Source organism: Gekko japonicus, unplaced genomic scaffold, assembly GCF_001447785.1.
Source record: "Gekko japonicus isolate JY-2015 unplaced genomic scaffold, Gekko_japonicus_V1.1 scaffold283, whole genome shotgun sequence".
Classification (NCBI taxonomy): Eukaryota; Metazoa; Chordata; class Lepidosauria; order Squamata; family Gekkonidae; genus Gekko; species Gekko japonicus.
The window spans coordinates 839982-862437 of NW_015166429.1; the positions used below are offsets into that span (position 1 = coordinate 839982).

At 41.0% G+C, this 22456-nt stretch overlaps 1 protein-coding gene across 1 annotated transcript in view; it reads right to left on the minus strand.

Annotated features, from left to right (window-relative positions):
• The window catches only part of LOC107110946 (plexin-B2-like), a 99082-nt gene extending 77385 nt beyond the window's left edge, over positions 1–21697 (minus strand). The window contains exon 1 of the mRNA XM_015411803.1: positions 21640–21697. The gene's annotated coding sequence lies outside the window, so the exon portion shown is untranslated. The remainder of the gene's footprint in view (positions 1–21639) is intronic.
• Between the last annotated feature and the right edge of the window lie 759 nt (positions 21698–22456).

The window sequence follows — 22456 nt, forward strand, 5'->3', positions numbered from 1 at the left end:
GCGCGCCAAAAGACAGGGGGGGGGGGGGGGGGGGGGGGGGGGGGATAAAACTGTACAGTCATGCTAGATGCTGGATGGAAGGAGTAAAATAGGCTCTTCATAATACAATTTTAAAGAAAGAGTTAGGACTAACTTATAAATCTGTGACATAGCAACATCTAGTTCATCTTAACAGTGTGGTGAACAAGAAGGGGCATTCTTTTGCATGACAGAGAATGATATGTGCAGCAGTCTATAAAGTGTAGTGTTCACTGATTACTAATGCAGTAGTCTTTGCTTATGAAAAGAATCCCTTGGATTTAAGTGCTTTATCTGTTCCTGTTACAAGGCATTCAGAATATCTAACTGACTTTCATAGTTTATAACATAGATTATTTGATCCAGTATGCTGAAACATATTTGCAGCTCTGCATTCACATAATCCAGCTAGGCTGGAGACAAACACATTACATCTGGTAAAACAGCACTACGCATGCACACTGTGACTATTAACTAAATAAACAACCCATTGGGGAGGCTTGCTTGTGAACTAGGCACTGGGTAACAAAGCCTTAACATTCTCCTGCTCTTAGTGGCTGTGGAACCCTTATGAAACTGGCTAAAAATATGTGGAGGCCTTCTGCTAAATGACTGGAAACTGCAGGCCAAATTCATCCATAACAGCTCCTAATAGCTGACTGGCAGTAGGTCAGGGGACTGCCATCTATTGACTCTAGAGCCAAATGTTTTGTTTATTTATTTAAAACAATTTTATGCTACCTTTCCACCCAACTTAGGGTCTCCTAGGTGGCAAACAATGAAAAAGCCTTTAAAAGTGTATATTATTTTTTAAAAAATTATAAACAACAATTAAAACACAAAACATTTCTATAAATGTGGTTGTTCAAAAAAGGAACTATTTTGAGTCAAAGTATATTGGAGGAGTAGATGGGATGCTAGAACAGCCAGTATGTGAGGGAAATGGTAGGCAATGATTTTCACAGACTAAAGGGATTCTTAGAGAAGCTTCACAGAAAGGAAAATGATAGAGTGGAACAGCTACCAGCAATTCAAGTATGAACCATTCACAGATTTATGCCAGGGTACTAGAATAATTGTACAGGGTTCTCCTGTGTGTATTTATTACTTATTGTGAGACCTTATTTGTGCCACTTCCTAATAAAGGACTCACAACAACCAGTGTTTAGGCTGCAGAAACATTATGGATTATTAATCACCATCTTAATTATCAGTAACATTAAACTGTACAGTTTCAGTTACACAAATGGGCTTTCTTATATTGGCTTTTTCTCCTTGATTTCTTGCTCTGAGTTTTGATGTAGTTTGGCTCTACATGTAATTGTTATTGTAGAGATATCTAAAACTTTCATAACTATACCAGTGTTCTAAACCTATACATGTGGTGAAACATTTTGCAAGCACTTTACAATGCTTTACCAGACCGTTTTTCCTGACCCTTGCTGTACTCTCATACAGCTAAGATTGTCATTGTTCTAATTGTCAATGTTCTAAGGAATTCTAAAACCCCTCCTTTGCTAGTTTGTGACATGATATCACAGAAGGGGTTTCAAGTCAGGCAAAAAGAGACCACGGGCTCTTCTGCATTGTCATTTTTGTCACTCATTTGACCCTATTGCTTTGAGTCCCCCCCCATTTCCACATGTGTTTTGCTTCCTCTGGGACTACTAGAGAGAGCAAAACACATTGGGGGGGGAATTCCTGAAGCAGTAGGGACAAACGAGTGACAAAAATGACAACGCGGAAGAGCCCCATGTTACAAGAAGTTTTGCAGCTCAAATAAAGTAAGCATTTCTGACAAGTTTCTGCAAAGCTGCCAAATCTGCATGATTTATTCAATTGCACAATTGTGAATCTTTAGCACAGGAATGAAATCGAAGAGACCTGTGCACTCATAAATGCATAGAAGAATGCTGCCTTTATCAGCTGTTTTAGCATGCTCACTAAGGCCTTCACTGAACTGCCTGTTCCTTTCATAATTCAGATCCTCCAGTGTAACTCAATGTAACAGCCAAATCTACAGCATTCAGCATCTAACTTTCAGCTAAACATTTCTTTTTTAAAAAATGTTTCCACTGGGTACATTTTGGAAATGAACTTTTTTTCATAAATACTTTCATATCTTAATATTTTGGGTTAATTTAATACCTAATTGGAGTGCTCTAGTACATTTCAGACATGCTCACAATTGTGCTGATGAAGCTTTCAAAAGTAAATCTCCAGAATAGGTAGCCATAAATCATCATGTATAGGAAGGTTTCTGTTTTGCAACTCAGATACCAGCAGCAGCAGAATCCCCCAAATTTACATGCAAATATGCAAGCCAAGCTTTGCTTACCTTTTACCCCCTCTTCCTTTTTTCCCACCTCCATTAGCCCACAGATAATCAAGAGCTCTCATAGGGATAACAGCAAGGAAGCTTCAAGTCTGCAGCATACATTTTTCTAAATGTTGCCATGGTGATCTCCAGAATGTTGATCCCCTGAGAAATCAACTCAAAATTCAGAGCAAACTGGGGCAGGGCAGATAAATGACACCAATGCAAAAAGCAACCTAGGAAGACATTATGCTTGGTGGGAAAAAAACCCAGAGTGGCTAAGAAACAGAGTGGCTACATGAAATAACAGTGACATTAAGAATGTAAACACGAACAGCCTAGACACCACAGAAGTGCAATCTAGTAGATCAATGCCAGGCTAATGGTGAAGATGGAGGCCCGGTATTTCACATATACAGGCTTAAATTACTTATTTAATCGCTTCCTCAGTTTGCCTCTCTATTTTATTTATAATATTTTGTTCCAAAAGCCTCAGGGAAGCATATATGGAGCTGTTCCATTTAATGGAAGGAGATAGGTTAGTCTGAGAGACAGTGAGGAATTTCAGACAGGCGATATATTCTGGAAGAGGAACGGTTCCCAAATGGTTTCTGGTCTGTCATTTCAGACAGAACCGTTTGAGAACCGGTTCCCTTCCGGAATATATTTGTCATTTCATACACAATCGCTTCTGTCCCGTTTAGGAAATGGGACTGAAGCGTTTTACCTGTCAACCACTTCCAAGTACTCCTCAGTTTCCTCTCTTAGTTCCGATGCGCTTTTTCCCCGCTGTTTTTCGCCCACGCGGGCGATCTCCAGCTTTTTTAAAACGTTTGCTTTATAGCATTATAGCGCTATAACGGAATAGCATTATATCAATCCCATTGGAATGCATGGAGTGTTTTGTTATACCGCTATAGTGCTATAGCGCTCTAAAGCGACCGTTCCAAAAAAAAAAAAAAAAGCCGGAGATCGTCTGCACAGGTGAAAAACGGCAGGGGAAAAGTGGGGAAAAGTGGTGCAGTCTGAAATGGCAAACCGCTTCAGATCCAACTCTTTACCGGAAGGGGAAAGCCATGTGTGAAATGGCAGCCCTAAACTGGTTCACTTCAAAACGGATCATTACCGGCTAGAAACTGGGTAATGTGGAGTTGCCCACGGCTACCTATTTAAGTTCATCAGCAGAGCAGGGATTTAAACCCAGGGATTCCCAACATTCCAAGCCCACTACTTAGACCACGGTGGCTCATTCCCTATATGCTGTCTCTGAATGGGTCAGCCATTTTTAACATGTTTTATCAAACTATAACCTTGTACCAATATCAGCTAATTTGAACTGTTTGCTTATCTGTTTGAAACTTTCACCTCCCTAACCATCCATCCATTACATATAACTGCTAACTCTGTCAATTTATACCCAATTTTTCTGCATCAACTCCTCCCTTTCCCCCTACAACGAGATTTACAATTGAAAAGCTGATAGTCATTCACACTGCACCTTGACTCCTCCCCATCATCCTGCTCCATAAAATTTCACCAGCAGGGTTTTCCATCATGTATCTGACAAACAGGCGGTGGCTCACAAAAGCTCATACTAAAATAGAGGGTAGTCTTTAAGGTGTCACAAGATTTTTGTTTTATTTTAAATTGTGCTTCCTAGCTTGCCGGGCTTCACAGACACTTGGAAAACAGCAAGGGGTTTTGGTGATTTCAGAATGTCTCTAAAGTTAGTATGGCAAGCTTGAGCCCTTTACCAGTTCAAAAAAAGGTGGAATACACACCTGCAGTCATGCTGAACGTCAAGCACTTAGAAAACTTCCAAAAGTAGAGAAACAAGGGATGAGCCCTTGCCTACTTTCAAGTAGTTGAAGGGGAAGCAGTGGGACTTCATGACTCCAAAGCTCAGTACAATGTTAGATTCTACCTCCCCAACTCATAGTCAAGCAGGGAAAGGACATCCAGAATGTATGGGCGGGGGGCGGGCGGGGGGGCGGGGTCCATACTTCCAGCTCAGTATAAAATCTTGAATCTTTACATGCTTCCGTATGTTCCCCTGGTCCAAAATGCAGAGATGTGAGAACTTAATCCTTGCTACTGTAGGTGTCACAGAGGACAGCGGAAGACAGGAGGGCCTGGCGGGAGCTAGTCCATGGGGTCGCAAAGAGTTGGACTCGACTGTGCGACTGAACAACAACAACTGTAGGTACTAATCCCCCTCATGTTTCCAGTCACTACTGAAATACCTATGTGACTTGAAGGGACAGCAGAAGAGAAGATGCTAATGCCATCACTTCCCAAGGAGACCTCTAATGGCCTAGGATGCTTTTTGTTTTTTTATTGTTTCATCTTTTAATAATTTAAATTATACACTGCTTTGATATTGCAAGCCTTGAGGGAGGGAGGGTATGGATGCAGCAAACAAATTATTCTGCATGCAATGTAGGTGGTATAGTAACATCCTTAATTTAAAACAAGGTAAACTTTATTGATGCAAGAAGGATAGCTCTAGCAGTTGTACAGTTTTATCCCCATTAAACAACACAACTCTCTAACCTTCAACCCAATTGGACCCTGCATGACTGCCAGCAGTACTTTACAATTTCACCTTAGTGTTGTGTTCCCTTTACATATTACACAACATTTGTGGCAACGGAGACACACAAATTATATTACTATGGTCAGCACTGTTTATGAGATTCTAAGGTGAAAGATTCCCAGACAGCTCTTCCCTACAATGCTGACAGCTACCATTCTTTGAAGTCAAGGCTGATGCTGAGGTATCCGAATGGCTATTCATTCTCTGTAACTAATACCAAGTTTAAGGTATATCGAAATTTTTAAAAGAACACAGGACCATAGGAAGGCCAATCCTTTCTCCAATGGGTTTGGAGAACTGACCGATCACTTTTTTCTGAACTTTCTGATGGCTAGTGCTTTAATCCAGCATTTTCTAACCAGTTAAAAGATTCACCAGTAGACTTCTATCTTTCTTTGGGAGCTTCACATTTCTATACTACTCTTATAACTTGAAAGTCAATGCCTCAACTGTCAGTGCCCTCACCACTGATAATCAGCATCCCATCATATCACGAACTCTGTATTCAGACAGGCTTTGTACCTGCACTTCTGGTGAGATTGAGGTGCTGACACATCTCCTTTTGTTTTGTTCTCATTGGTTAACTCTTAGGTCATATTGGGTATATCCAATTTTATCTAAATACCATCTTCCACTGGAGCCATGGGTGGTCTCTTATTTGTTGTTTTTGTTCAGTCGCATAGTCGAGTCCAACTCTTCGTGACCCTATGGACCAGATCACGCCAGACCTTCCTGTCTTCCGGCGTTCTCTGAAGTTTGCTCAATTTCATGTTCATTGCATCCATGACACTGTCTAACCATCTCATCCTTTGCCATCCCCGTCTTCTTTGACCTTCAATCTTTCCCAGCATCAGGGTCTTCTCCAGTGAGTGCTCCCTTCTCATTTGGTCTCTTATCTGCTCACAGATACTGACCCGACAATCACCACTTCAGTAGCAAAATACTTAGCTATTATAATAGCATTGAAGTGTAAATAATTGCTGCTAAGAGGAGGTGTGCACTTTTTGGTTCTAATTGTTTTTTCAATTTTTTCAATTTTATGATTGAAATGTCTTATAGAATTGGATTTGAAATGTTAACAGTTTTAAACTCTTATATTGATATTTTACATGTTTGTTGTATTCTGTGCTTGAGACCATTGGTCATGTGAGGTAAATAAATTGATTGACTGATTATATCATCAAGGAACACCAAGCCCTTTGTTGGGTTTTTGAGTTACAATGTGGGAAACAGATATTCTCAAGGGCCTATCAACCACCCTATGGGATAGATGCCTCTTCCATGGGCTGACCTATTCACTATTTTTGAAACAAGAGAGCTGCTAATCCAGGACACCCTCTGTTCAGCTGTTTCTACAAATGTTTTCATTTAATTCATTTGTACTCTGCCTTTCTCCCCAATGGGAACCCAAAGTAGTTTACATTGTTCTCCTTTCCTCCATTTTATCCTCACAGCACACCATGTGAGATGGGTTAGGCTAAGCAAGTGAGTGGCCCAAGGTCACCTAGTGAACTTCCATGGCACAAGTGGGGATTTGAACCCAGGTCACCCAGATACTAGTCCAACACTCTTAATCACTATACCACACTGGCTCTCTTTCTCTCTTTATTACAGACTAGCAACACATTTATTACTGAAAGTCTTAGCTTTCTATGTTGACAAGGATGGAGGAAGACAGGAACAATATTATGGCACTTACATTCCTGTAACTTTCAGAAATCTGTTTTATTTATGAAGAACGTTAGAAAGCCTTCAAGATGATGCACAGGTTGTGGAGGGTGTGATCATTCTTGGCAGGTGCACTTAACAGATTTAGAATGGTCTTTATTAAGGCATATTCAGTCATTTAAACACAAGTGGAATTTTGTGCACAAAGTTATTGTGTAACCTAATTTGAAGGGTGTAGTAAACAGAAATACCTTTTAATGCAATTTGCAGTTGATTTGCAATTTTAAGATTAATTTAAGAAAATCCACTTTTCAGGGAAGTATGCACAGCAAGGCAGGAATAAAGTTCAGCCATACTCTGTAGGATGAGCCGTTATCATCACTGCCTGAGTTCCCCAGAGTTTTCACTCAAACAACAGCAGCTTACTCTTCAGTCTTCTCTACAACCACAGTAATGGAGTGCAACAGTGGATGCAGATTCCTCACCACCACCATGCACACACACATGTTGTCATTGACAGCATCAGTTCATGCCACATAATCCAGAATAAAAAACAGAGAGAATTTCTTAGCTAAGCATGTAAATAAAGAAAGAGCTGTGCAATGTGATGCTAAACAAAGCAAAAAGCACTTATCCTCTGTTCCCAGTTGCACTCCACCACTCAAGTGTTATGCCAAGCTAAGGAGCTCTGCTATTTCTCTTGACACTAAGGCCTATTCAATGTTCCAACCAGCTCCACAAAGTCAAAAGGATAAGAGGACAAGTGCCTGTGCACATCCTGCACTAGTCCCCTCAACTCTTACCTGGCTTTACCATATGATTACGGCCAGGGATTTTTTTGTAGAAAAAGCCCAGCAGGAACTCATTAGCATAATGGGCCACACCCAACAGCAAAAATCATTAGCATATTAGGCCACACCCCTGACCGTGCAGCTCATTAGCATATTAGGACACACCCCATGCCTTCCCTTGGCTTGCCCGGGTGCCCCGTGACTGTGGGGCACCCGGGCAAGCCGGCCCTTGGACAGGCTGGGGAAGGGTACGGGGAGGCATTTAAATGCCTCAGAGTAGCCGGGGGTGGTGGTATTGCTCTCTAGGCCTTCCCTCTGTAGCCACGCACGCAGAGGTTTCGGCTGTAGTGGGCGTGGCCAACTCTGAAGCCAGCCGGAACTCCGTTCCTGTGCGTTCCTGCCCAAAAATAGCCCTGATTACGGCCTGACAAAGGGTCAAAACAGAGATTTACCTGGAACATCTGTTGCCGTGGTTAATACTATGTGTTTAACCTCATATAATATGGTTTAGCTTCATATGTTTAAATTCAATTTGTACTTGTATAGTGTGTGATCGCTGATTGGAGTTGTACAACAGAGAGGCCCAGAGTGTATACCATGCGTCTGATCAGTTCCCCATAAGACTTAAGGTCTTCTGATGGGGAGATTCTCAGTCATCTGGATAGGGGGCGATTCTGTTTGGGAGGAATGAAGATCAGAGCCCTCTCTGTCAGTATCCTGATCTGAACAGGTCTCAGAGGCCTCTGAGTCTGAACCAGAAAGATCCGGTACTGAGGCACGGTTCTGAGTAAAGGGAGGTGCTGAAGGTGGAGGCACTTTGGGTTTCAGTGGCAGGGGCAGCACCAATTCAGTGTGAGGGGCTCTGTGTCCCTTGTGCATATGCATACGGTTCTTCGGTGTCAACCGTTTCGAGGTCGAAGAAGGAGGTATCAGTTTTGACGGGGATCAAGACCAATGGGAATAGAGGGACTGTTGATCCCAGTCTTGTGGTTAGAGGGGTAGCCATGGCATCACTGAGTAAAGAGGGTAGGTGCCATACAGATATTGCACCTGGCACAGATCCCAGGGAACCACTGCATGAGCCTGAGGAACCTGGAGGGTTGGTAAGGTATGTCTATGGGAAGAAGATGATTGATATCGAGAACGGGAGCTGAAATGCTGCCAGTCCCTTGGTTTGACTGGGCTTCGATTCTGATGGTCCTCGGTGCCAACAAATGTCGAGCAAGTGCTGTTCTCACTAGATGACCCTTGGAACGAGGGATGGTGTGAACGAGGGACCTCTGAGTTACATCGATCTCTTTTACCTTTGATGCCAAGAAGAGGGGAAGAGGTAGTTGTGTTGAGGAGGAGGTGTGCACTGGGGAGCCCAACCGATGAATGGGAGAGTCCAGTAAGCAGAAAGGTGGCACCTTCTGGACAAGCATCAGTACCGGCGATGACTGTCCTCTTGGGTCAATGAGCAACAAGTTAGAAGAGTCATGGTGGGGACTCTTAGGCCGAGGCTTTGGTCAAGACTTGGGCTTAGGAACTTTGCTTGCCTTGGTGCTTTTGCCTTCCCTGCATTTCTTTGCAGGTTTTGAGGGGTTTGATTTTGACTACAAGCCTGAGCGCTTCGATGCCAAGTGGGTCAGTGTTGGGTTGGCCCTGAGCTAGGGTGATGGTCGATAGACTCAGTGTCAACTGGAGTGTCAAAGGCCCTGGGGTCGATTTGGCTGGTTCTTGTGAGAATGGCCATCGGTGTAGGAGATAGAGCAGCCTCAATTAGTGCAGCTCAGAGTCTTGCTGCCCTGTTTTAGCAGTAGAACTTTGCACAGTGGGTGCATGAATTGGTACGATGCCTTTCTCCCAGACAAAGGAGGCACTAAGGGCGTCTTGTCTGTGGAGACGAGTTTACTCCCACACTTCTTGCAAAGTTTGAAGAAATCCCGAAGTTTTCCCATTGACAACTGGTAGTGAGGTCAAGGGGGGGGGGAAAGGGAGGAGTCGGTTGAGAGAGAGCCTTCCTTGATTTGTGTTTTGTAGAGATAAAATTCAGAAGAAGGAGAAGAAGTTTGAGAGAAATGAGCTAATCTCACGTTGTGAAAAGTTTACCAACCAGGACTGCCCTCAGTCCGTCCAGGGAGGGCAGTATATAAATCAAATCAAATTAAAAAATAAATAAATAAACTGCTTGGTGTGGCAGACAGAAGTGAACTGGCAGTATACCTGAGCTCCTCCCCTGTAGGCATGCACGGTTGGGGCCCTGTGCATGCCTCAGGGATGGAGCGTGGGAAAAGGAGATTCTTAGAGCTTTCAGAAGTTACCAATTGGGTCAGGCTCAGGTGCCCTATCCTGTAGGTGTGATGCACAGAAACCACAATAAAGATCCTCCATTTTCCTGTTTCATGCCCATCCCTAATTACCAGCCTCCATATCATATTCAGAAGTATCTTCAAAATTTTAAAAAAAGATCGACTATCTTAAAAATTCAGGGTGAAGAGCTGTAGTGTGAAAGTCTATAAAGATCACCATGTGTATTTACCAAACAAGCACAATTAGAAATCAGAACCTAAAGGTAAAAGGGGATATTATTTTTTGAGGGAAATTCCAAAATGAGGAGCCTCTAATTCTATGTTCTATTCCTTCAAAAGTCAAGTAGCACCTTAAAGGCTAACCAAATTTGTGGCAGGGGATGAGCTGCCACAAATTTTGTTGGCCTTTAAACTGCTACTGGACTCTTGCTCTTTTCTACTGCCACAGACAGACTAACACGGCTACCTGTCTTATCTATTCCTTCAAACTAATGTCTAAGTAGTAGCAGCAATCCTACAACTACATGGATGTTTATCACAAACTGAAGCAGGAGACAGCAGAAGCAGAAAATTGAGAGAAAAGCAGCAACACTCAGAAGCCAAGGGGAAAATGTAGGAATAGGAAACTATAGAAATAGGACACAAACCATTCTAATTTGTTCCATCTCTGCTGCTTAGCTTGAGTCAACATTCATTTTACATTCTTCTTTTGGAAAAGAGAAAGTATGTTGAGTTGGACTGATCATATGTAAGATTAAAAAAAAGATCACAGTCAATTGTTTTTGCTTGTTCCGGCACCAAATATATATTACTCCCTCCTACTGGATTTCTTTCTTTTTTTTAATTAAAATCTTATTATAAACAACAAAGCATGAATACAACATGCCATAGTAAAAGTACAACTAGACAACCAAAACACAAGAAGATAAAACTGGGAAACATTAAAAGATACAGTATGTAACTTGAGCATAACAAATCAATCACAACTGTAACAGGTCAATGGGGTAGACATGGTTTGGAACTTCTTCTATAGATACCATGTAAGACTACATTGGTAGCCAAACTGGATTTCTACCACACTTACTGGCATCCTGCTAGGTTCAAGAATAGCCTGGCACAAATGGGGACACAATATTTTTCAGCCACCTGACTGAACAATGTTTTACAGTTTGATATGTTTTTAAAAATAATGTTTCATAAACAGTGCATAACTTTACTCTGAATCCAGAAATGTTCTTGTAGATTGTAACTCAATTTGGCCCTCATTAAACTATAAATGGAACAGATTTCTCATAGCAAATAAGCAGGCAAAAATACTGTATTATGTTTCCAGAGTTCCTCTTAGGAAATTAATACAGCCAACTGCAGCAGGAAAGTATGAACTAGAGATGACTGCATACTTGTGTAATGAGTTGAATTTGTTTTTTGATTTTATTTTGTTTCCTGGAATCTTGAAAAATGGGTCTCTGCTTTTATTAAGCCCTGAATTTTCACTGTGTTTTGTTTCAGGATAGTGGGCCATGCTGCTTATTCCTCTTCCTTATATGCCTGTGTTTGCCTTCAGCACAACAATATTTATTACTTGGGGAGGGGGCAGTTGCAAGGCAAGCAAGGAAATCTGAAATGGCTATTGGGACTGAGCCTTCGGAGGTAACAAGCAGACTGATGCCACTGTAGAGGAGGGGGAAGCAGTGATGTCATCCAGTGCAGTTCCCAAGGAAAGATCATTTGTGGGGCTCTTTCCAGAGGCAACAAGTTGCAGGCATTCAAATATGGCCTCTTGATTCCACATGTTTCAGATTCCACATGTCTGCACCAGCCAAACAGCTTAAGAGGTAAAGGAAGGAAGATTCACTGAATTCTGGGGCATCATACTCAGTGCCCTTCTCCAAAGTAAGCTTTGCGAGGATAACATGTAAATTATTCATTAAACATTTTTATCCTAATCCGGGGGGGGGGGAGTGTTACATGTGCCCCAGCTTGTGTTAAATCATTTTAGTTTCACTGTACACACACTAATCTTGAAATGCTCATCGTCAAAATAAAACACCTTGTCTTTTGTAAAATGCGTTCATCAGAACAGCATAAAAAGTGACAGTTTTAAGCCCTAGGCATTTTTCATATTTAACAGCAAGCTGAAACCAAAGGAAAGGAAATGAGGAGATGGTACATTCAAAACAAACTGGCATGTTAATATAATCCATTCTGATCCATAATTAGAATGCTTCAGGTCCACACCTGCTCACATCAAACAACAGATGAAATGGCTCTATCAAAGAAGAAAGAGAAATGCTGATCACCCAGAAGAGTCTACCATGTCCATAAAAACTGGGTAGTGGTAAGTACTTTGAAGCATTCTAATCCAACCTCTTGAACTGATTTTAGCTCTCTCTCTCTCTCTGCCTAAAACGGTCAGCATATGATTACCCCAATTGCAGGACTTCAAAAAACAGAGAATTGGTGGGAGTAATACCAACCTCAAAGAGTTTACAGGAAATAAAAGTAATATTTTCATGTGAGGGAGCATCCGAAATAGTCCTACAAAATGTGATATAACACCTGATTAAATCATGACACTGCTTGCATTAAAGCCCATTTGTGTACTTCATTACACATGGTCAGCTACACATTCACAACTATAAACAAACGGTGTACTGGTTAGTTAACATGTCATATATATGAGCCAGTGACTACATTTTAACAGGAAGCCAGCCACACAAAAAGCCAACATAGATACATTTCACACAATTGGCATCATGTTCAAATCAAAGCTAGCCTAGGATTATGGAGGGTGTTCATATTTTCACTGCCAGATAAACTCAAAAGTTTGCACTGTACATGTTAGATCAGAAGTGGGCATGCAGACATCTATCAAAATGGCTCTAAATGGTACATCTTTACAAAGCTTCATATCTAACTAGAAGAGACCTAATGAGATACAACAGGATGCCTGCCAAGAAAAATCCAGCAGTTCAAGGTAGAAAACACACCTCAGGGACCTCATTAAAAAGGTGTGAAAACCACTTCTCACCTTTCCTATAAACCAGATAACCTGGATTCTGTCAACTGCAGGCTTTCAGATTCAGAAGATTTAATTTGGCCTTTATTCCTGGCTGATTACTCTCCACGGACCTTAGCCCTCTTGACCAAAAAAAAAAAAAAATGCATTTCAGATGCTGCCTCTGACCTTGCATCTATAGTATATGCCTACTTTATTCTCAATGAATGTGATGCAGAGCAAAAGGAACTAAAGTTTTATTTCCTACCAGAGCTGTTGTTAAGACACTAGGTAATTGAGTACTGGCTTATGTTGAGTCATCACTTTCTCATCCACAGTCTTTTCTTTCCTCCTCCCCTCTCCTTTCAGCTTTTGTTACCAGCTCTAACATTGATTCATTCCAAGATAGGACGGAGCACCAGGAGATGCCTGGAAATTTGAAATCCAGACAATCTCAACCACTACTTCAGCTGTGCCATTCAATTAAGCTAAGATGCCTTTTGTATCGAAGTTTTCCCCTTCTCAAAAGTGGCAGTTCGTTCAGCCAAAATACTTCTTTTCCGCTTCGATTTTGTTTACCATTTCCCACCTGCTCCTCTTCATTTCAAAGTGCCATACAGTGGTGAGCACAGCATGAACAATCAACAGCCCAATTTCATCTCGAAAAGCAGGCTACAATTCCCATTTACAAGGCATCAGAGTACTTTTAGAGACACACATTTAATATGTTAACTACAGGCCAGTTTAGTAAACTGCATATTGAACATGCCCAATTACTTAATAAATATCAAAACTCATTAGATTTGCTAAAACAATACAGCAACGCGAAAAAGTAAAATAAAAAAGCCGCCTACACTCAGCCTGATTGTGCTGACGACACAACTGAACTGTGCCAAGAGGGCAGGAAATGCAGCAGAAATGGAAAGGTAACAGCTAACGTTTGTAACTGTTGCCAACGTCATGAGATAGATAAATTATCTGTCAATAGATCTATTTTTGTCTTCTAAGCTCTCTCTGCATACACATTTCTCATTACCAAAAACTCTGCACAGAAAGTCTTCCCAGGTCCTGTCTATATTGGTAGCCATCATGCCTCTTTGCTGTACCAACAACAAATCATTTCCTTCCAAGATATTGAAGGAGTGTGCTCCAGGGACTAGAACACCACCACATTTTTAAAACAGTGTTTAGCTATGATTCTTTCCACCTGCTCTCTTGTTTCTGAATATGTAGCTACATTTCAGCACTGATCACCATAGACATTATAGTGCTACGGGCAAGTTCACAAAATGTGATCCATATTTACACATTATATCACCAAACAAAAGCTGTATAAATGAAATTAATTTCGGCATTTATCCATCTGAAAAACTGGGCTAGCTTAAAAGTTCTGAGCCAACCCATTTGTACACTGACAAATTTACAATGGAAGTGAAGGGGTTACACAGGCATCGACACACCCTTTAAGTCAGGGTCTGCACTCTGCATAGGCAAAGGGATAAAGGTAGCTACTTCCTTCATTAACACAAGCGGACAACTGCTCAGTGACATTTAAAGGCCTGCAGGGTACTGGATTAGGGTTTTAAAATACAAAATAATGGTATGTCTCCTGCCACTTCGCTCAGCAAAGTCTGAAGCCTTCCTCTAGCCTACGGAGCCTTCCACTGACAGAAATGGCTCTTCTACCAGTAGAACAACAATACCTGGAGGAAGTCTTCTTAGGCTGGAGGAAGGCTTCAGGTTTTACTGGGCTGAGCAGCAAGATACAGGCCAGTTCACTGCCTTTTAGTGCTGCATACATACCCTGTTAGTGTTTTATGCTGACTGGATGATCTTTAGAACAATATCTGAATGTTCATATGGATTTATTATTGCTAAAAGTAGTGGAAATAATTTCTTAGCGAGCAGGGGCCACAAATCAATTGTCAACTGAGCAGAAATCACAGAACTCTTAGACAAAGCAGGCAACGCAAGACATCTATACTCTAACCAGAGCATTTCCCTGGTTTGTGCAGCTTCTGGTGACGCAACTCATAGGAAGAAAAGGTAAAACAAATCCATCTTGAAGACAATTTACTTGGGATATTGCAATTTTTTTGCTCTAAGTTTTAAACAAAGAAGTCTCCTGTGAGACAGGACTTCTCTGGATGAGTTGAAAATACTGCTGGGGGAACTGATAGTACCTTCACAGCATGAAAGAGTTTTGAAAGCCTTATGTCCCATGCTCCCCCCCCCCCCGTAGACAGGAGAAACACCTTCTGCAAATGTCTTGCTTTCTACACTGCATAAAATATGACACAAGACAATCAGAAAGACTGGCTGATGAGTGCCATTATTACTAATCCTAATTTTTAACGGTGGGATGATCAGATGGTTACAAAGTTTCTTTGAGAACATATAGCACATTCAGTCACTACAGTATGAAGACTAAAATGGATTTGAGTCCGTTTGGTATAATGTCCACTGCTTGTACTTTACTAAAAAGATTATATCCATCTTTATCTGTATGTTTCTTCATTAGATTGATAATATGAATACTTTTTGTACTCCTGTCCCACTTCTCCATGCCCCCTTTAACTTTTAACATTATTAAAGTTAAACTAATTCCAGTGGGAATTCCCATTGGAATGAATAAAAGATAAAACATTTAAGTCCAGGCTTATGGAGTGATACTGACTCCAAGCACTTTGAAGAATTTTGATCTATAATATGTCATTTCTATATGTGCAACTTTTAACAGCACATACAGAATAGCGCAGGGGGAGTCGCAGGTCTGTGGCAGGAGAAGTAAACTGGAAAAATTATCCCCCCCTTCCATCAGCAGAAATTTTTTGCAGGATCCAGTTCAATCAAATTTATTAATTTTCCAATTGTGACTTAATTGGGAGACATCATAATCCTACAGCTGATGAACATAGTACATTAAGACAACTTCACAAGCTCTCCTTTTATCCTGGATGCACCACTGAAAACTAATTTTGTCTATCCTAAGAGTTAGTTATGGCAAATGGCTAGCAATCCAGATAAAAACAGACATATACAGTATGACTGACAGGATATGACAGTATCTGAACTTAACACGCCAGTTATACCTTCTGGTATTTTATCTAGTTGCCTAGATATGACATGCCAAAACAGAAGAGACCAAGGTTGTGTCTCCTGAACTATGTATGCCTTCCATAATACAACAGAGCTCTGTCTCTTGGCAGCTTCTATAATGCAAAAGAACAACAAAGATAGTTGATTCAAGAAATCATCTCACTGTCGCTGTGACATTAAAATCTTGTTTAAACACATTACAGAACTGCTTAATAACTATTATGCTTTCAAGAAGCAAAACATTGAGTTTTAATGTATTAAGATGCACAGCTTGAAAGCAGTTTCCATTTTTGGGCTCGCACTAGCTAAGACACCTGCAAAGAACATGATCTATTAATTCTTCAACAATGCAAACAAAAAGAAGTTAATACATATTAATTTTCCTATGTGTGCATTTGGCCTGATGTAGATACATCAGGAGTCTCTGAACACCACGTAAGTGAGGCTTACAGTTTTTCTAGGTCATACTTAAATACAAGTTAAAATAAAACAGATTTTGCAACATGACAGCTCTTCAAACCAGTCTAAAATTAAAAACCTCTTCCCAATCAAATTCTCTACCTTGAACGACTTTACGTGTGTGAATATGTAGAAAAACAACTAGTAAATCAAACAAGGCGTTATGGTTCAAATTAATCTCTGTTGTTACATAAGAACAGTGCTGCAATGTGACAACCACGATTAAAAATTCAGTCAGCCATGCCTAATGTTGCTTGAAATGGGATCAAAATCTGTGCACTCTGAGATTCCTTCTCTTCTTCCTATTTTCAAAAGACTTTACAGAATCAGAATACACAGCTAACAATATTTATGTAACACAGCTCAATTGGATTTTTCCAATTCACATAACTGTGACTCTGTGCAGAACCTAACAAATGTTCCTCCCCATATATATAATTTGTTTTGTTATAATTTTGGCTGAAAGCATCTTGATAACCAGCCCCAATCACTGCAAGAACAACAATGAGGAAATGCTTTTCCAAACCACCAACTACAATAGAATTTTTACTGAGTCTTTATACAAGCTTGTATACCTAGCTTGATAGGATTTCAAATATGGCAGATAGCATATGGCACCATGTCACTTTCATGAATTACAGGTTCCCAGGAAAACCCTTTTAGTGTATGTGGGACATAGCTTTATGGTAGTGGATGAAATATATTAGTAAACGTAATAGTGAAAACTGAGAACAAAAAACGACTTCCGGTTTATGGTGGCACGCTAGCAGACTCACCTCCCGGACCTCCTGGGGATGAAGCTGCGCTCCAGCCGAAGGAGGGGGTGTGCAGGCTCGCTTACCCCCCAGGGGCCTGGCGAAGGGTCCCTGGCCATGGAACTTACAAGAGGTTGCCTCCTCGAGAGCAAAATGCTGGAGAATTGAGGCACCTCTTCGTTCTGACAGTTCTCCGTGCTGTGAGACCGACTGAGTGACGCTGACCGGGGCAAGCGTGGGAGATCCAGCGGCAGAAATGAAAGTTGAAAGCGAGGTCGAATGACCAATTATGAACGTGAGTCAGCTTTGAAGCGTTTTTCAAAGGGAAAAAGATAGCTCCCCACCCCACTGAACGGGAAAAAGGCGAGCGGGGGAGGGACACCTCCCATGCGCATGAAGTTTTGAGCGATTGAGGGGGGGAGTGGAAAACGCGAAGGAAACTGCCTAGAAGTACTTACCAAAGTGAATCTAAGCGGTCAAGCGCACATTCAGAGACTTTTTTAAAAATTGCGAAAGTAAACAAGTGAAAAAGATGGCAAGGAAGAAGGACAGAGAAAAACTTTTGAAAGCGAAAGGGTCTGAGAGCCCGAAACCGGAAGCTACCAGTGAGGTGGCAAAGTCTATAGCGGAATATATGCGCCCTCTGCTGGAGCAGCTGAATAACTTCAAGGAACAGATGTCTATTGTGACTCAAAGTATTACTGCACAACAAACCCAGATAAACGATATGATACAAATAATGAAGCAAGGTAAAGGAAGTGGCTGCAACTACTCAGAAGGTGAAGAAAAAAGTGCAAAAACTGGAAAGGAAACAAATCTCCATGGAAGATCAACTGCTGCAAGTGCAAATGGAAAAAGCCAACATGATTCTTCACTTCCAGGGCATGCCAGAGAACAGGGGGGAGAATCTTAAAGAAGTGATGACAGAATTACTAGCCCCAGTGACAGAAATGAAGTTGGAATCGCTGCTGAGCGAGATAGATGTGGTTTACAGATCATATTCAGGCTATATAAAGAAAAATAATCTGCCTGGGGAAATTGTCGTAAGATTCTCGAAGAGGCATGTGAGGGATGCAATCCTGAAAGTGGTTGCTGGAATACCCCTGAAAGTGGGGGAAAATACCATCAGAACACTAAAGGATATTACGGGAAAAAAGAAGAGGACAGCAAGTCTAGTGGCGAGCTGGACTCGGGTTCTTCCGGAGAGGACTCTCTGACAGAGCAAGGGGCAGCCGCTCCAAAAAGTCCTTATAAGCTGCGGAAGAGACGAGGAAAGGAGAAGTGAAGGCTGAAGAACTCTGAATTGTGCCTTTGAGAACTCTGAAAGGGGATGATTGGGGGGTACTGTTTCTAGACAGTTACATTTAAGAGTTAAAGAAAAAGAAAGTAATACAAATGTTTGACTCGGTTTATAATAATCTAAGTGAAGTGAAGATTTGCTGTAACTAAGCTAGTGAAGATCTCCTCTCTTGGGTTTTTAGTTAGTAGTGGGTTCTTTTGCTTTATCCTATATATGTAGTCTCCCTTCCTTTTTTCTGTAGTAGTTTTGTAGTTTTATAAAAAAAATAATAAAAAATCCCCTCTGGGGGCTCAAAAAAAAACCCCTGAGAACAAAGAAGCAATAAATATATACAGCCCAAATTGCTTCCCATTATTTATCAAAAAAGGTTAATTCCTTACCTTCCTTCCCCTCCCCCAATATAGTGATGATGGTAATTACTGGATTAGGACAACCCTCGTTAGTAACATCCTACCCTTTCTATTGCAGCTTTGGTAACAGCCAGAAGTTACTGAAGCAGAAACAGAAAATAAAATGGCACTGTGCTGTATGAGAGTGGCCTTAGATCATAGGAAAATAAGATCAGCCCTGCTGGATCTGACCAATGGTCCATCTAGCCTAGCAGCATTTTTCGCACAGTGGCCAGCCAGTTACCATGGAGGGACAAACACAACAGAGAGGTCAAAGCCTTCTCCTGATGCTGTCTCCTAACACTGGTATTCGGAGGTTTGCTGCCCCATATATGAAGGTACTCTTTATTCACCATGGCCAGTAGCCATTGATGGACCTACTCTCCATGAATCTAATTCCCTCTTAAAGCAATCTATGCTTGTTACCATCACTACATCCACTAACAGTAAATCCCACAATTTAACTACAAATAGAGCGTATTTTCTTTTGTCCATCCTGAACCTACTGTCCATCAACTTCATTGGGTGCCCCAAAGTTCTAGTATAATTAAAATAGTGAAAAAGCTCTTTACTTTCTCTACCCCATTAATTTCTCTACCCCATATATGATGTCTACCAGATCACCCTTATCCACATGTGTGCTAATCAGCACAAAGAATGTCAAAAGGTTGGTGAAGCAGGACTTCCCTTTGCAAAAACCAAGCTGGATTTCTTCCACATGCTTTGTATGTGTTTAACCATTCTCTCCCTAATAACAATTTCTAATAGGAACATATATTAGGCTAACCATCTTGTAATTTCCTGGATCCTCTTTGGACCCCATTATATAAACTGGTGTGACATTTGCTACCTTCCAGTCCTCTGGTACAGAGGCTGATTTTAGTGTTACATATTGCAGTTACACAGTTAGTCGATCCACAATTTCACATTTGAGTTCCTTGAGAACACTCAGGGGTGTGCCATCTGGACATGGAGATTTACTAGTTTTCACTTTGCCTAGTAGTCCTAAATCCTCATCTCTCATCAACTCACTCTGACTGAATTCTTTAGACACCTTTCCTGAAAATAGAAGCTCCTGCATGGGTATGTGCCCTACATTATCCACAGTGAAAAGAAACGCAAAGAATTTATATAATTCCTCTGCCATCTCTTTCTTAAGCAAGAATGTCACTCCTTTGTTATTCAAAGTCCCAAATGCCTCCCTGGCCTGTATATCTGAAGATATGCTTATTGTTTGTCTCAATGTTTTCAGCAACCCCCACCTCAAATTCTCTTTCGGCTTGCCTTGGGTTGTTAACCATGCAAGCATCCTTTTAGACTTGATGGTCCTACCTTGAGAGATGCATTATATTTGGGCTTTAATTACCATAATTTTAAATAGCTTCCAGACAATCTGGAGGGATAGGACTCTCTTAATTCTTCCATTTAACATCCTTTGGATTATTCACCTCATTTATGTAAAGTTCATTTTTTGAAATCAAACATGATTGTTTTGAGCTTGATGGCAACTTGCCAAAGTTCACCTCAAAATTCTGCAGCTGTGAGGTAACCTAGCCATCCCCTATAGCACAACCTCCTCTGTCTCTATGAAAGTTAAACACATGGCAAGAAACCAAACATTATATCAAGTTCGCTCTGGCCATCAGTAGAGATCGCTCCTACCTGCACTTTAGAGGCAGGAACTCAAAATCTCCTGTACTTACAGCTGGACGTTTGTATGTTCAAATTAATGAATGCTAGAGTATGGAATGAATAATTTGGTGCTTTTTAAAAGATGATGCAAAATGCATTATAATGAGCTATGGAGACTTCATGGCTAATAATTACTGAAATTCAGGGCTCTGTGCTCTCTATGATCATGTATCTGGGACAATAACATTAAACGAGTACAGAAATGAGCATGGGGTCAATTATTTGGTAAAGCTTCAAAAACCCCAGGGAAGTGAGGAGACGGAAGGATGTTGAATATTCCCAGTATTCAAAGAAGGATACATATATAGTTCTTCATCCATTCTTATGATCTGCAGAACGCTGCAATTAAGCCCATAAGTATACCTGCTTTATTTAATCATTTATTATGGCCTCAGGATTTAATTTTATTTTAATTCTGGCACAGAATTTGGGTTGGCTTGATTTAAAACAAAAACAAAAAACAGACTTCAAAGCCTGAATTAACAGGTCCAATGCATACACAGTGGGGATTCCTTCCTGAACAGAAAACAAATCTTTAGTTTTCCTATTCCAAAAGTGAATTCTTGCTGTATGGTTTTTAGCAGAGGTCTCTTACACATTGGTAAGAGAAAGAGCTGAGGATTAAGAACATAAGAGATGCCAATGTTGGATCAGGCCAAAGGCCCATCCAGTCCAACACTCTGTGTCTCACAGTGGCCAGAAATACCAGGTGCCATCAGGAGGTTGACCAGTGGGGCCAGGACATTAGAAGCCCTCCCACTGTTGACCCCCCCCAGCACCAAGAAGACAGAGCATCACTTGCCCCAGAGTTCCTATCTATACTTTGTGGCTAATAGCCACTGATGGACCTCTGCTCCATATGCTTATCTAATTCCCTTTTGAAGCCGTCCATGTTTATAGCCGCCGCCACTTCCTGTGGCAGTGAATTCCATGTGTTAATCACTCTTTGGGTGAAGAAGTACTTCCTTTTATCCGTTCTAACCCGACCGCTCAGCAATTTCATTGAGTGCCCACGAGTTCTTATATTGTGTATTCTGGCACAATAGAGTGTTTGCACCTTTCCAATTGTATTCTTAGATGTTTTTTAAAAATTGATACATTCCTAGGATTTCAGGAAAACCTAAAGATGCTTGGAGTACTTTCTCCAAACCACCTTTCCCTGGCAACAACAAAAAGGGGTTTCTCCACTGTTTTCATTTTTAAAAATAAACATTACATTAAGTACCAGAAGAACCAATCTAGGTTTTCTGTAGCAGAAATACATACGTTCAGTTGTTCTTCCTTCACCTCACTAAGTTTCCACAGACGTCGTTCTGCTTTTTACCTATTAGAGAGAAAAAATGAATAACAAAATCATGACACCATGCATTAGACACCTTCCTTGGAAAAAAACCCAATTATACAATAGGAAGTTACTTTTAGGAATCCATTTTTTTGAACAGCTATATAGGGAAAGTCAGCTATGTTGCTTTCTATGAGTGATAGAAATATAACTTTAAACTGCGTTTGAGTCCAGTGGCACCTTAAGACCAACGAAGTTTTATTCAAAGTGTAAGCTTTTGTGTGCAAAGCACACATCTTCAGTGAAGAAGTGTGCTTTGCACACAAAAACTTACACTTTGGATAAAACTGTGTTGGTCTTAGGTGCCACTGAACTCACACATAGTTCTGCTGCTTCAGACCAACATGGCTACCCCACCTGAATATAACTTTAGCCTGTTACTCATGTGGAGCACTGGATTTACTACTACAAATTTTAGGTAAACAATCTGATACTAGTTTTCTGAGAAATACATTTTAGTCATAACAGATTTGTTGCTTAAGCCACAATTATTGAATCAGACACTTGGTCCATCACAGTCACTATTGTTTACTCCAGGGTCTCAGGCAGCGGTCTTTCACATCACCTACTGCGTAATCCTTTTAACTGGAGATGCCAGGGACCAAGCATGGAACCTTCTGCACATGAAGGAGATGGTCTGCCACTAAGCCACAGTCCCTTCCCACTTCCATTATATATAATTGCACAGGTGATTGAATGTACATTTTAAAAAATACTTCTGGATTTAGTCACAACAGCTCT